Source organism: Delphinapterus leucas, chromosome X, assembly GCF_059928025.1.
Source record: "Delphinapterus leucas isolate spDelLeu-1000000601 "Yukka" chromosome X, BTC_Dleu_Yukka2, whole genome shotgun sequence".
Classification (NCBI taxonomy): Eukaryota; Metazoa; Chordata; class Mammalia; order Artiodactyla; family Monodontidae; genus Delphinapterus; species Delphinapterus leucas.
The window spans coordinates 97,266,082-97,280,484 of NC_143150.1; the positions used below are offsets into that span (position 1 = coordinate 97,266,082).

General features: G+C 62.8%; 1 protein-coding gene across 15 annotated transcripts in view; it reads left to right on the top strand.

Annotated features, from left to right (window-relative positions):
- BCOR (BCL6 corepressor) overlaps positions 1-14,403 on the top strand; it is an 86,754-nt gene that overhangs the window by 30,862 nt on the left and 41,489 nt on the right. For 9 of the 15 annotated variants that reach the window (XM_089904621.1, XM_089904627.1, XM_089904630.1 and 6 more), the window contains exon 1: positions 10,398-11,162. The exons of 1 other annotated variant lie outside the window; for it this stretch is intronic. The gene's annotated coding sequence lies outside the window, so the exon portion shown is untranslated. Of the gene's footprint in view, positions 1-10,396; positions 11,163-11,603; positions 11,982-14,403 lie in introns of those variants that run through there. 5 more of the 15 variants (XM_089904626.1, XM_089904633.1, XM_022556317.3 and 2 more) reach the window with 3 other exon arrangements.

Here is a 14,403-nt window from a genome sequence, read left to right on the forward strand (position 1 = left end):
GGCAGGCGGAGGCTTCTGGAGGGGATCTGGAGGCCCCGGGGGGACCCACTTTCACGCACCCTGTCTGCTGGCGCGTGGACGGCTCCCAACCCGGGGTGGGGGCCTCGCTCTCGCCCCGCTGACTTGGTTCTGGCCGCCGCTCCCTCCCCTGGCCAGGCCTCGCCGGGGAGTTAATGATTGATTTACTGGCTCCGCGCGGCCGGCGCCCTCCCAGCTATTTGTCCAAGCTGAGGAGTTGCTGGCGAGCAGCGCAAAGGCCGGGAGCGCGGGGGTCGCCCGGGAAGGGAAGCCACGCTGCTGACGGGAACGAGCGACCACTTGATTAGCCCCCACTGAGCGGCTCTAGCCGTGTCCGGGGCGAACCTGCTGGAGGCCCGGGCCGGGCGAAGGGAACATTGGGAAGCGCCACACGTAAACGGGTTGGCAGCTGGTGATTAGGCCGCCCAGTTTTATGAGTCATAATGGGTCGCCCGCCTGGCCCTCAGCCTGCTCGCTGTGGACTCGGCGCGCCGGGGTCCAGGCGGTGGACCGTTCCGGGCCGTGCAGAGCGGGATGCTCTGTGGGGGCTGGGCCGCCGAAGGCGTTGCGCAGGATTTCCTCTCATTCCTCGCAGAAGGCAACACAAACACCCTAAATCAAACCGCTCCGACAACCGAGGGCTCCACACAGACACATCAATAAGAATTTCGCCTCCCGCGTTCGAACGCACTGAAACACTTGTCCTATTTTTATGCAAATGACACCACACAAATAGATCTCGCAGGCCCGGGAGTGGGGCGAGAGGAGGAGGGGCGCTGCCGCCCCAGCCTGGGGGCTGTGAAGGGAGGAGGGAGTCCCAAGCCCGCACCCCGGGACCCGCGCCGACTCGGGCACAGCGGGGCTGGTACTGGCCAGGCGGCCCGCCCCGCGCACAGTGGCTCCCTGCCAGCGCCGCCAAGTCGGCCGCGTCCCCAGGCTGCCTGCAGAGGCGGATTAGGGAAGGAGCGAAGCGAGCCTGTGACTAATCGCGGGGCCTCGGACCGGAGCACCAAGGCCATGTGCGACTGACAGGATCGACACTAGCAGAGGACACGGCGACGCCTCGCTTAATTGCAGGCTTAAAAAATTGCCGCCTGAGCAGCTCCGGTGCGGAGCCACGGCGTGCGCTCTGGGCTGGGGAGCGCGCCAGGGGGACCTGCGCTCTCGACCGGGGGAGGGAGGTTTGGCGTCTCCTGGATCGAGGGACCCGGCCCTCCTGTCCGTTCCCCTCTCAGCAATGTCCCCCCACCCCGCTTGCGGACCGGGCTGTAGCTGAGCCGACCGGTAGAGTAAGATCCAGCTCCCAGGCCTAGGTTTCTGACCCTTTCCCCCGTGGGGCCCACCTTCCCCCTTCTCTCCATAGATCCTATAAAAGAGGGTATACAGTTGGAGGTGAGAGATTCCAACAAACCCTTAATATAAAAACCACACACGCGAACCACTTTCTTCTCTTCCCTCCCCTTCCTTCTCCATCGGCTGATACAAAGCCCCGAATGACCAAAGGGAGGGAGAGGCAAGTCAAGACTTCAAGGAGCGAGGTCACCGAGTGCCAAAAACTCGGGGCCCACGGACACGCACCCTAGGCTTTTCACCCCTGGTCACAGTCCCTCTAGCCCAGACCTCCTTCCTGGAGCGCTGAGGCCTCTCAGGGGGGGAAGGGGGGAAGCGTTGGTAGGCCGACTGGCCTGTGTGTAAGAGGGGAGGGGGGGGAAGGCGGGGTGGCGGGGAACCCAGCGAGAGAAGTTTCCACCACGCTCTGGTCGGCTGCTGCCAAAATCCCCGGGCCCCTCCCCGCCCGCACCGCCTTCCGTTGCCACCACAAGTTTGGTTTAACGAGAGCTCGGGACAAAAGCAAACGTTTTCTATAGACCCCGAAAACAAAAGGGAAAGAGACGCGCGCGGCGGCCGAGAAGCGGCTGCTAGCGTAATGGTGCCGGGCGGACAGCAGAGCATTAGAACTGCAAAAGCCTCGCGGGCGGGAGGAAGTGCGAGGCGGGAGGCGGGAGCGCGGGGAGGGCGGGCGGGCGGGGGAGGGGCGCTGCGCCATGTTTCCGTGTCACCCGCCGAGTCGCCGGCGCTGGGCTTGGCCGCCGGCTCCCGCCTGCCTCCGTAACAGCAGAAAGCGTGCGATTAGCAGCCAGACAGGCGGGGACTCCGGGCCCGCGGGGCCGCCGCACACGCCGCCCGCGGCCCGGCCCCGCGCCCCCCCGCCCGCCGGGTAATCATCCTCCTCGCTGCAGCGCTGTGTGCACTCTCATTAGAGCAGGGAGGCTTTTCTCTGCGCACTCGCTCGGCTCCCGCTGGCAAAACAACGCCTTCCCCGGCCGGGCCCTGGGCCAGGAGCTCCGGGGAGGGCGGGACGGGGGAGGGGGAGGTGAGGCAGGGCAAGCGGCGCAGGTCATCTCGGCTGCCCGATCTCCTCTGGGCACACAGGAGATGGGGAGGGTCCATCGGCCCTGCCCACGCCGCGTGGCAAAGTCCGAACCCCGTACCAGTGCCGCCATGACCTACTCTTGTCCCCCGCCGGAGGCTAGAATGGGGGCCGAGGGGAGATGAGTGTGTCTGGTTTGGAGAGCGGGGGCGGACACCGGGAAGACTCCCAAAACAGGTTTTGCCCCATCTATCTTGCGAACGACCTCCTGAGGCCAGAAGCTGGATCCCAGGGGTGGCGGCCCTTCGACCCTCAGGGAGACCCGCGTCCCCGAGCTTCGGGCTTGATCGCACAGAAAGGGTGGGAGTTGGGGGCGGCCAGGGCGCGGCTGCGCCTGGCCCTGAGCTTCGGAGCCCCATTTTCTCCTCCGCGATCTCTGCACACAACAGTAGGCAGCCTCTCCCGGCACCACGCGCCCAGCTGCAGGGCCCGGGAGCAGGTGTTCCTGCCCGGCCGGAGTGGCGGCTCCGCGCCCCTCCTGTCCCAGCTGCCGGGGGAGCCGCGTCGATGGCGGTAATAGAGGAAGGTCCCGCTGGACCTCTACAAGGGTCCTCCGGGTTTAAATGGGGATGCCCCAGGGCGAGGGCAGCCGCCTGGGACTAGGAGGGATCGAAGGTGACGCGCGACCAGCCCTCGTCTGGAACAGCCCTAGGGGCCAGCGGAGGCCGCTCGGGGCGGCGCAAGGGCTTCCGGCCCCGGTGACTGCGGCGGCGGCGGGGCGGCTGGGAAGTTCCCGGGGCGGCCGCGAGGAGCACCCTCCCCTGGCTGCCGCCGCCGCGCAGCTTTCGGAACGGCGCCCTAGAAGCCTCTTGGCGTCTGGCAGCGCCGCTCTCGGCCGGCGCGGGGATGGGGGCTGCGGGGTGGTCCGGACCCAGCCCCCCGCAGGGCGGGGGAAGGGGGGGCCGGAGGCCCCGCGGGAGCTGCGGCGCGCCTCCCTGCCCCCGCTCCTCGCCGCCGCCGCCGCCGCCGCTGATATGGCGGGCACGTGAAGCGCAGCTCGGCGCCTCGGCGCCAGCCAGGGAGCGGCCTGCCCCGCCGGCTCAGCTTACCCGCGGGCCCAGGAACGCGGAACCGAGCCCGGCCGGGCCCCGCAGAGCCCGCGCCCCCGCCCCGCTCCCAGCTCGCCGCGGCCCCGCACCCCCTCCCCGCCCGCGCCTGGCCTTGGGGCCGCGCCAGACTGCTCGCCCGAGGGGAACTCAGGCTGACAAATGGGACGCGTGTGGGCCTTACGTGAGGCCCGGCTGTCAGCGGATGCCCGTTTGCTTGGCGCCTACGCCGGGGCCAGGCTTTTCGCGGAAGGGCGAGAGGAGGGGTTTCCCCGCTCGGCGGTTTCGGCTCCCCGGGGACTATCCGGCCGCGGCTAGCCCCGGGCTTTAGGTCGTGCCCGGAGAGGGCAGACTCGGTTTGCGCCCAGCGCCGAGTTGCGAACCCGGGATGGGGGGTGATAGAAGTGGGAGCTCGGGAGCTGTAAGCCGGAGGTGGGCGCAGAGGTTCATCAACTCAGCCTAGGGCGCCTGCCTTGATGTTTGCGATCTGGGGCCAGCGGCTGGGCTGGGGGGAATTTACAGGCCGCCCTGCGGGCCTGGAGTTCAATACCGAAACCTCCCTCAACAAATACAAAGTCTTCCGGAAACCCCTTGGTGAGATTTTTGTGCGAGAAAAGAATTTTGTAAGACTCCCCGAGAGGCCGGTTCGGCTGAGAGTTCTCGGGTTCCGGGGCGCATGACGCCTTTTCCATCCTTTACAGGGGCCTGTAAAAATCAGCAGAGTTTCTTATTATTTCGCATTAACAACCGCTTCGTGTTGACATAGTTATATGATCCTCCCAAATATAACTACCTGTTTAGTTTTAACACACGAGCGCGATGGTGAAACACAAACAGCGATCAGGAACTCAGAGAAGGAAAACCCGGCTGCGAGGCTGGGGTTGGATGCAGGATAAATCCTCATCACGCATCCCTGGTTTTATTCAGCCTAATTACACTAGTAATCCTGCCCCCCACGAGAAAGCCTGAAACCCTGTAGTCGAGGTGCGACTTTTCCTGGGGAGCCCCGCGGATGGGGAGGAGTTGCTGGTGTAGAGAAGGTGAGTTTTAAATGTCAGTTCCAAACGAAAATGCTTTCCTTCAGCCCTTTTCTTTTTTTGATGCAGTTTTCGAAAGGAGCATTTTTGTGAGATAAGAAGTGACCGATCAAAATCGCTGAGGGGAGGTTGTAAGCAACCGCTTTGCCTCAGCTTAGCGTTATCTTATCTTTCACACTTGCACGGCGGAAAAAAAAATTGGCTTATCTTTATCCCCACCCCCTTCTCGCCTTAATTGCCAAAAAACACTGGTGTGTTAAACGGGGAGGAAGGAGGTCTCTGGATTGTCAGTGGAAAGGGAAGATTCAAAAATGTGGGCGCCTGGGGGGAAAACGGGGTAGTAGGGTTTATTCTTTCCCCCAGGCCTTTCTTTTTAGTACAACGTAGAAGGTCCAGTCCGGGGTGGAAGGCTCGATGGCCAGATTTAAAAAAACAAAAATCTGGGGATGGCCTTGGGTCGTGTGGCTTCCCTAGGCCTCACTTTCTCCGCGGTGCATTTACCAACCTCTTCTCCCCTTCATCCCTCGGAAGCTAGCGATGGGTCTCGGGTTGAGGCCTCTCACTCTGCCTTCATTCTTACCCCCCCATACATGTCCCCCCTTTGGGGGAGGGGGATGCAAGGCTGGGGCGCACGGCCTGCTGGAAATCATTAAAATATATGCGAGTGTCTGCAAACACACACTTTTAAATCATGGCGTTTCCCCTCCACGCTGGTATATTTAAACTCCAGAGCGAGCTGGATCTCCTCCCTCTCAGTCGTTTGTCTGTGTCACCGACAGGCCGCTAATGGCCGGGCTTCCAGGCGCTGTGCATTATGCATTAGCCTCCTCCCTCCGCCGCACACAGAAGGTTCTGTCAGGCCTCGCAAAACAAACCACCCTGCGCACCCCACCCCACCCCCCCGCGCTCGCGGCCGGGGGCTGCGCGACTGCCAACGTGCTGGAGACGCCGGGATGGGGGGAGCATCGCGGGCGAAGGCCGAGCAGATTGGACCCGGAGCGGAGAGGGAGGGAGGGGGGGGAAGTGCAGCGGATTAGGCCGTTTGGAATCCCCAGCCCTGCGCTAGCCCCAAGCTTTGCTCCCTGGCTGACCTTCCCGGGGCAACCGCCCCGCGCCACTCACCTCTGCGCCCGACTTTGTGGTGGGCCTCAGAGGTGCTTAGGGACAGGCCAGCGCCGCGTTTTCATCTGCTGGGCGGTACTCCCTTCCTACCCCGAGCGAGGGGCTGGCGGAGCCTTCCAGGTCCCTCCAGTCCCCGGGATAGTGCCCGCGAAGGGGCTCAGGGTGGTGCGTGTCCGCAGGGGGCCCGCGGCCACCGAGGAGGGAAGCTGCAAATCAAACGGCTCGGGCGGAAGGCCGCCCTGCTGGGTCTGCGAGCGAGGAGTTGGTGTTCTCCGCCCCCTCTCCCCGCGGTTCCCACTCGCTGACCCCGACTGGGTAGAATATGAGCTGGAGGCACCTCGCTAAATAAGCAGCCGGGGCGGGACGTGGCGTCTGAGTCTATCTACAGGCGCATCCAGCCCAGCTCGGTGGCTTCGAGGGCTCTTAAGCAGGGGCCAGGTGGGGCGCAAGACGGGGCCTCCCCAAGCCGCCAGTATCTATGCTCATTCGGCTGACATCCGTCTACCCAGCAAGCCCCTCAGTGTCAGCGGTAGTTCACCCACCGGTGCCTGGTCAGAGCCTAAAATCTAGCCCAGACCAGAAATTCGGAGAGGTAGTTGCTACCATGTTGGGCCTGCCGTCTGGACCCTCCCCCCACAAACGCCCCGTAACCGTTCAAAGACTAGACAGAAAGAGCAACTGTCTTCAACCTGGAGACCTCTAAGTCTAGCAGACTCCTACCAGGGAAGGCAGCTACCTTTAGATGTTTCCAGATAAGTGAAATCCCTGGGACAAGGATGCCTTGTGCTTGGAAGATGGGCCAGTGGGCCTTCTAAGTGCCACTTGGTAAGCCCAGAGCTCTTTTACAAAGTGACCAGGGAAGACTGTTATTGTAGGTGTTTGTTTTTAAAAATAGTTAACATGAACAGGCTAGCTCACACTACATAGAGTAAAAATGCATTCTCTGTAATCACACAAATCCCACCTATTCCGATCACCAGTGGCATAGACGTGAGAACAGCCTCCGAAGAGCGCCATCGGGGCCTACGGAGCTTTATGACTTGGTTCCTGCAAGTATGTTACAAACAAACCCCGCGCACCATGTTAGGGTCCCAGGGTCCCCCAAACGCCAGGTAAGAACCGCACCACGGGATGCATGGCCTTTCCCGTAGGCCTTGGGCGGTGACTGAAGGTGTGGAAGAGGGCCTGGCAGACCTTACACAGTCAGCCTGGCAGGAAAAGGGCGACCAGGCTCCAGGCCTGCTCCCCGGAAGTGCCAACCTGCTTGTCCAGTTGCAGAGGCTGGATAGAATCCGCAGCAAGAGAGTGCCTGAGAGCCATAGGTTATAACTGGGAGACCCTTCCCAGGGGACAAGAGGCAGGTGGGAGAGGAGCGGCCCTGCGGCTCAGTTGGAAGCACCTCGCCATTCTGTGCCTATTTCTTTATTTCTCCGCTGCCTGTGCGGCCTCCCCTCCCTTGCGCTCACTCGCTGGCTCTCTCCCGCCGCCTCCTCCTTTGCTTTCATTGAAATCCTCCCCTTGCTGAGTGCCGAGTGTAGCAGCCTGACCCCCAGGTCAGCTCCTGAGGGACTCGTGGGAGGGCAGGGGAGGAGGGAGCAGGAGTGGGCCCGCACAGGCTGCAGGCTCCACGGTGTCCCCACTCCCGGAGCCCATTCCCAAGTGAGGACACAAGACGGGACTGCCATTCCTGAGCTTTCTGCTTCTCCTCCCTGGAATAATGCCAACTAACTGGGCCAATAGGTGTAAACTCCCTCCCCTCCTCCACCTTAGAGCACCTCAGGAAAAATCTCACATTTTAATCCCCAGTGAGTCAAGAACCCCCTCCCCCCCCACGTACATTCATGCCTCTTAGGACTGCCTTAATAAGATATTTTTTAAAGTCCCACAGAGTTGCAAAATATATCCCTCGGAGATGGAAGAGAAAGCTTTTAATCCCACCAAGGATACCACGGAGGCAAGACTCCTTAAAAAGGGTGTGTGTGTGCGCGCGTGTGCGCGCGCGCGCGCGCGCGCGCATGCTGCAAATTACGTCAAAGGCGAATTTACTGGTCTGTTTGTCTCCAGCATCAAATTTCTCCCACAGTCAGCCCTCCTCTGGCCCCTTCGCATTTACGGCACCGCCCCCCTCCCCAATTCATTTTAACTTTTAAAGTCAGACAAACAGGCCCCTTTGTCAGCAGCCCCGGGAGGCCACAGGACTCGGAGAGGCAGCAGACTCCGTGTTTTAACTTGGTTCCTGGATTTTCCAAAAGTTCTGGACGGTTACACGCAACTTTCAACTCCGGGAAAAGCCTGTGCCTGGGGGGAGAGTTGGGGAGGCATGGGAAGGGGAGAGAAGGTGGCCGGGCATGGGGCCAGGGTCTCTGCGGTGGCCTAACTGAGCCAGAAGAGCCTGGCACGGCTCCGCACTCACCCAGGCCAGCTCTCCCTCTCGGCCCACAGTGGCACAGCGGTCTCCTTGCCTGGAACCGCATTCAGAGTGTTTCCCCACAAATACCCAACTTCAGCCTTCCCGGTTATTTTAGATTTGTTTTGAATAAAAGGAGTTGCTTCAAAAAGAAATGTTGCTACAACACACAACCAGAGGCCTTTTCTCCAGCTGTGTCTGTAAGTTGCATGCGTTCAGTCTAATAACTTTTAATGTCTGGCCCTAAAATGTCTTTATAAAAAATAGCTTTACAGCATAATAGTCCAGGTGTCTTTCTGCTTGTTACCGGAGATTAAAAAAATGTGTGGGTTAGCCTTCAGAGACATCCACCTCCAGAGAGACCAGGAAGAAAAAGGCGTACATTCCATTATGCAGGCACGGGTCCTGGAAGCCGTGGCGGCCCAGCAGGGCTGGGAACTGCTCACAGGGGCACTTGCCCGCCTGTCTTTTGCATCAGTTGTTTTAAGCAGCTCTGGAGCGTGAAGATTTAATTCTGCCCGAAGTTTCGGGTTTCAAACGGTAGAGATGTTTCACTTCTGCTTTGAAAAGGGCTGTTTTTATAACTATGTACTGAGAGCTAAAACAGAATAAATAAAATCGCACCTAACACCAGTCCTGCAGTCAGTATTAAGTCTAATTTTTTAAAGGGATCTGCTAGCTAGAGCTGATTTTGGCCTTGACCTTGACTTAGTAATCAACTTGAGATGCTCTTGATTATTTTGGCATGGAGACACTCCAGGATATTTTAAAACTTTCCGTGTGGATTTACAAGCCACCTCCATTTCGGATTGATGTTCTCATCGAGCCTGCACCATCTTGTCCTTAGGCAGAAAGAGACTCCCCCACGTTCAGCATAAAAAGAGCCTATCCAGCAACGGAGTGGGGTCACCTCTTGCGGCGGTGTCCGGGCCCGGTTAGGCCGCAACACCCCTCCCCCACCCCCACCCCTTCCCGCCCGCTTCACGAACTGGGGCTTCTCGGCTCGCCCTAGAGGCTCTGCGCTCTGGGGAGGCCGGAACCTCGCCTCTCCGCTTCCCCCTCTCGCCTGCCTGCCCCTGCCCTCCCCCCGCGCCCAGCGCCGCGCCGGGTGCGCTGGAGAAGCTCAATACGTGTCAATTGAATTGAACTGCTGCGGGCGCAGGCTGTACGCCGCCGCCGAGCTCCGATCAGCACGACGTTACCGAGTGGAAATTTATGGAGCGAACGGTGTAAGCCAAAAGTTGCTCCCTGCCAAGGAAAATAAAACGCGGGAGATAATCTCCCGAGGCAGGGGTGAGGGGCCAGGACAGACCCTCTAATCATCCGAGATGCAGACTGTGAAATGCCCGAGAACGGGGAGAAATTCTGGTGGATCTCCACTCCCCTACCGCCCCCACCCCCGCCTCCTTGTGCCCCACGGGCTGCCTCCTCCATCCCCCGCCTCTCCAAACAATTCCCACACAATCGAAACGTCCGGGGAACTCGGGCGCGGAGTTCGGGCGGAACGGCCACCGTTGCCCAAGGTGGTGTTCGCAGGTAGCTCTTGACACCGAAATGGGAAAGGGCTTCTCCGGGAGGAAGGGGGGACCCAGGGTGTGGATGGGCACCGACGCGCACTCGCCAGGCTCTGCTTGGTCTCGGAGGGGACGCACGACCGAGAGAGCGCAGCGCTGGTGGCGAGAGGAGGCAGCGGCGGCTGCCGCTGGGGTTTGACAGCTTTGGCTGAACCGAGTGCTAGGCGCTTTATGGTAATTGCGGTCCTCCACTGGCCTTCTGGGTAGCGAGGGGAGTCTCGGCGCGCGGCTGGGAGAGCCGCCCCCGCCGCCCCCCATCCCCTCGGCTCAGGATCAGCGGGCCGCCCGCACCGCCGCCGCCGCCGCCGCCCAAGTCGGTCTCTCGCTCGCCCAGGACGCGCGCCCGGGCGGGGTGTGCGCAGCCAACTCGGTCCGAGCGGGGGAGGGGAGGACAAGGGGCGAGGGGGACGCCACCCAAGTGGTCTGGGGTTCGGACCCAGAGAGGTGAAACGCGCCAGGAATCGATGACGGTTGGGGAAACTCGGGCAAACCTTTCTTGGGGAATCACCCCTCCGAAACCCCACCGCCCAGGCGCCGCAACGGAGGGTGAGCGGAGGGTGAGCGGAGGCTGGGGGAGCTCAAACTTGCGAGAGCTGGAGGCGGCGGCGGGCGGGCGGCTGTCGCCCGAGCGCTGCGCCTGCGGGGGGAGGGGAGGCGGCTGCTGGGAGGGAGGGAGGGAGGGCGGGCGAGAGGGCGGAGGGAGGGGGAGGAGGAAGAGGAGGGAACCAGGGAGGGGGGACGCGTTGGGATCGCGGCGTGCGGCGGCAGACGGAGCCTGGGCTCCCAGCGGCGAGGTGAGGCAGAGCTACGCTCCTTGCTGAACGCGGACCGAGCTCGGCGGCAGCGGGGAAGACGCGCCGGAGCCCAGACCGCGACCGAGAGCGGGAGCGAGGCGGCAGCGGCGGCGGAGGGGGAGCCCGCGAGCTGCCGGGCGGGGAGCCCAAGCCGCGCTGTCGCCGCGCAGGGAAGACTTGGCCAACACACTCACACACACACATTCACACACCCAGCCCGAGCGGGCGCTCGCGGCGAACCGTCAACATGGCGCTGGGGCTCCTGCCCGAGTGCGGGCGGCAGCAGCGGCGGCGCGAGAGCTGCTGAGCCCGGCCGAGCCCGGCCCAGCCGCCGGAGCCCGGAGGATCGCGCGGGGCTGTCGCCACCTGCCCGGAGGCTTTGAGCCCGCCCCGCCCTGCCCCGCCCCCACCCGGCCCAGAGCCCACCCCTCGGCGGGGCCGACCCCGAGGGCAGCCGGCTGGCAGCAGACGGCGAGGGAGGCGAGCGATTGCGGCGCCGCGAGCGGGTTGCGGGCAGCGGGGGACGGCAAACTTTGCTGTTCGCCGCGCTTCCCCGGCCCGGCCCCTTCTCCCATCGCCAACGTCGCCACCCCACTTTCCTCCAAGCCCGCACACCTCTCCCCACCCACCCCACCTCCCGTCGCTCCTCCTCGCCGCCTCGACTCTGCTCCGGGGAAAACTTCAAAGCGCCGGATCGCAGGCTCCCTGCTTACTCCCCGGCCGGGGATTTCAGGTCAGTGTCCGGAACACCTTTCCCCGGGGAGGCCGCGCGGGCTGGCGGGCGTGCGTGCGGCGGGCTGCAGTCGGCCCCCTCCCTCGGGGCCCAGAGTAGCGGCGGGTGGCTCCTCTGACTCTCTCGCGTACCCCTCGAAGCTTGTGCCTCGCGCTTCACTTTGGCTGCCTTGCTCGCTTTCGTTTTTATTTCCTAGCTGTAAGTTATTAAAAATGCAGCCAACCTAAGCGGCCCGGCGTGGGCTTCGGGGAGGGGGGGCGCGGCGGGGGGGTGGCTGCCGCCCCCCTGGGGGCTGGGAGGAGAGCAGGGAGTTCGCGGAGTGGAAGTTTGCAGGCAGTGTGTGCCTGTGTGCGCGGGAGCGCGGTCGTCGCTGAGCGCCGCGAGTCGGGCGGCGGGGGGGCGGGGGGGGGGTGAGCTGCGCTGGAAGCTGGGAAGCTCGGCTCGGCGTTAGCTCGCTAGCAGGAAGGGGAGGGCGGCGGGTTCCCGTCTGCTTTCTTTTTCGACTCGGGAAAGAACTGTAAAAACCCCCAGCCGCTGCTGCCTCGTCTCGCCTCTCCGGGGGCAGCTCGTTCTTGCTCGTGGAACGACGGCGTGTGCGTGCGCGAGGGTGTGTGTGGCGGGCGCCCCGGGCCGAGCCGAGCTCGACCTGCCGCCGCTGCCGCGCGACTCGGGAGGGGAGTCCCGGTTTTTTGTTTTTTTGTTTTTTTTTGTTTTTTGGCTTGCTCTAAAGCGTGAATCACGTGGATTAAAAAAAAAATACTAGGAAATCGAGCAGAGCGAGGGGTTCCGACTCGGCCCGCCCGCCAGCCAGCCAGTCAGGTCAGACGCTTTGTTTTGTAAATGTTCTTTTAAAATTTTAATCTGCCACCCTGGTCCACCCCCACCCTCCCCGCGACGTCGTGGGGTAGGTTTTAAGTTGTGAGACCCCAGGAGTGGGGGTAGATCGTGCGGGGGCGGCGGCGGGCGGGGGGGCGAGACCTGGGTCCTCCTCTGGGCAGAGAGGAGTCTGGTGGAAAGCCCTGTAGGGCGTGTGCGGGTCTGCGGCCGGAGGAAGTTGGTCCCACTCGGAGGGCGTGCGGCGCAGAGGCTGAGGGCGAAGAGGAACTTGCGCACCCGGGCGCGATCCTCGGCCGAGGCGGGGAGGGCGAGGCGCCGCCGCGCCGCGGGGCCCGCGCTCGGAGCAGGCGGGCGGCTGCGCTGCAGAGCCTCCGCCAACTAGGGGGCTCGGGGCGGCGGCGACGTGCTCCTGCTGTTTACCAAGCAAGCCCCGGGGCGCCGTGTGCGGAGTAGGGCGGCTCGAGGCAAGCGTGGTCCCGGCGGGCTTCCCGCCGCCTGCACTTTCGAGTGGGCACGTCCCCGGGTCCCTGAGACGGCTGAGCCTGGCCGCGTGTAGGCCGAGGCCAGGGCGAGGCTTAATTTGCAGTTAATGAATCTTTTCCAGAAAGTCCGCGATCTCCAGCTAGAGGCTGTGAGTGCCCGCGCGCGAGGGCGCGCGCCGCCGGCGTCTAAAGGGTTGGGGGGTTGGAAGAGCGAAGGAGGGGGGAGGGTTATGTGTATTTAAAAACAAACCTTAAAAAAAGAAACCAGCGCGCTTCAAATAGGTATTCGTACAGCCTCCTGTGTCTAGAGTAGACAGCTCAGGGTTTTAGCTGTTTTTTTGGTTTTTTTCTTTTTTGAGAGAAGGCCAGAGGAGGGGTAGTGGTATTTGATTCTAGGGGTAGTCTCTGGAGAAAAATCCTTAAAATGACTTGGGAATAAAAACGAGGAGGAAATGGCCCACCCCAGAAGGTGGTGGGTGGTGAACGCAGACAGACTTGGGTATTTCTAGCCATCTGACACTTCCTGTGGCACTGGAAACGGACACCGCGGGCCGAAATCAATCCTTACGAGGTGTTGGATTCGGTTTGGCCAACAGAATTGCTTGTGTGGAAGGCATTTTAATTGTCGGCCTCCGAGACTCCTGTACGTGGACACTTGGAAAATACGTTTGTTTCTCGACCCTTCCCACTCCACCCCCGACCTGTTATCTGGTCTGGGCTTTGCAGTGTTGGTTCCCGTGTTTATTTTGGGCATGATTTCACCGCGTGGAGGAAGGGGGGAGATGGCGGTGATTAATATGCCGTCCAGGTTTAATCCGAGGCTGGCCTTTAGTGTGCGGGTTTACACCGCCACTCACCGGGATTGCCTGGGGTAGTGAGGGGGGGCGCGCGGGGTTCGGGCGCCAGGCGCTCCGCGGGCAGGTCGGGGTTGGGGCTCGGACGGCCCCAGCGCTGTCCTTTGAGGCGCTGTCACCAGTAGGTGACTGAGAGTTAATTAGGAAGTGTTCTCCGGATCAATGGGCCGCACAGCTCATTAGCGATTCTCTCCAGCCCTTTGCAGGGCCGGCCGGGCCTCTGCCTGCCACACAGGCCGGGGCCCCGCGGCCCGGGCTGCGGAGAGCGCCGCTGGGAAGTGGGGAGGGACGGGCGGCGAGGGGCGACCGGGAGGCGAGTGTAACTTCGCCGGGCGGCGCGTTGCGTGCGGCGCCTCGAGGCCCGCGCAGCCCGCTCTTTCTTCCTGCTCTCGGTCGCCTCGACTGTGTCTTTAACTCGCTCCCGCTCGCGTCGCTGCCTGGCTGCTCCTCCCCGCCTCCCTCGCCTATCTCTTGTTCTCTAAGCACGACGCCTGTGCTCCCCGCCCAGTTTGGGATTAGACAAGATAAAAATAGGACTGCCCAGCGCGCAGAGCTGTGACTGTGCCCCGGCAGCCGGGCTGGCGGGAGCGCTGGGGGCCGGGGCCGGGGCGGACCCGCTGTGCGCTCGGGGCAGCCCGAGCCCGTAGGCTCCCACCCAGACCCTGCAGGCGCGGTCACGCTCCAGGGCTCTGTCCGCCGGGAACCGTGCGGGCAGGGGGACCTGGGTAGGGTCTCCGCGCTCTCGCGGGTGTTGTTGGTGTGCCTGTGATAGATCGGTCTAGACAGGCATGCAGGCTCCCTCCCGGCTGAAGGACGGGAAGGGGGGGGGCGGGCCGCGGAGGCGGCGGCAGACTCCCTTGAGCGAGCGAGCCTTCGGGCCCAGCGACCAGGGTGGAGGGAAGGCTGCGAGGGTTTCTCTTAACCCTTTAAAGACGATAGGGAGAGTGGGGGTGGGGAGTGTAGTAGAAATTCCTGGAGGCAAAGTAGCCCCCTGGGGAGAGGAGGCGGGAGTCTGGGCTTAGGGTTTTCCTTTCTCTTCTCTGTATGCAATCTCACATCCTGGTACGT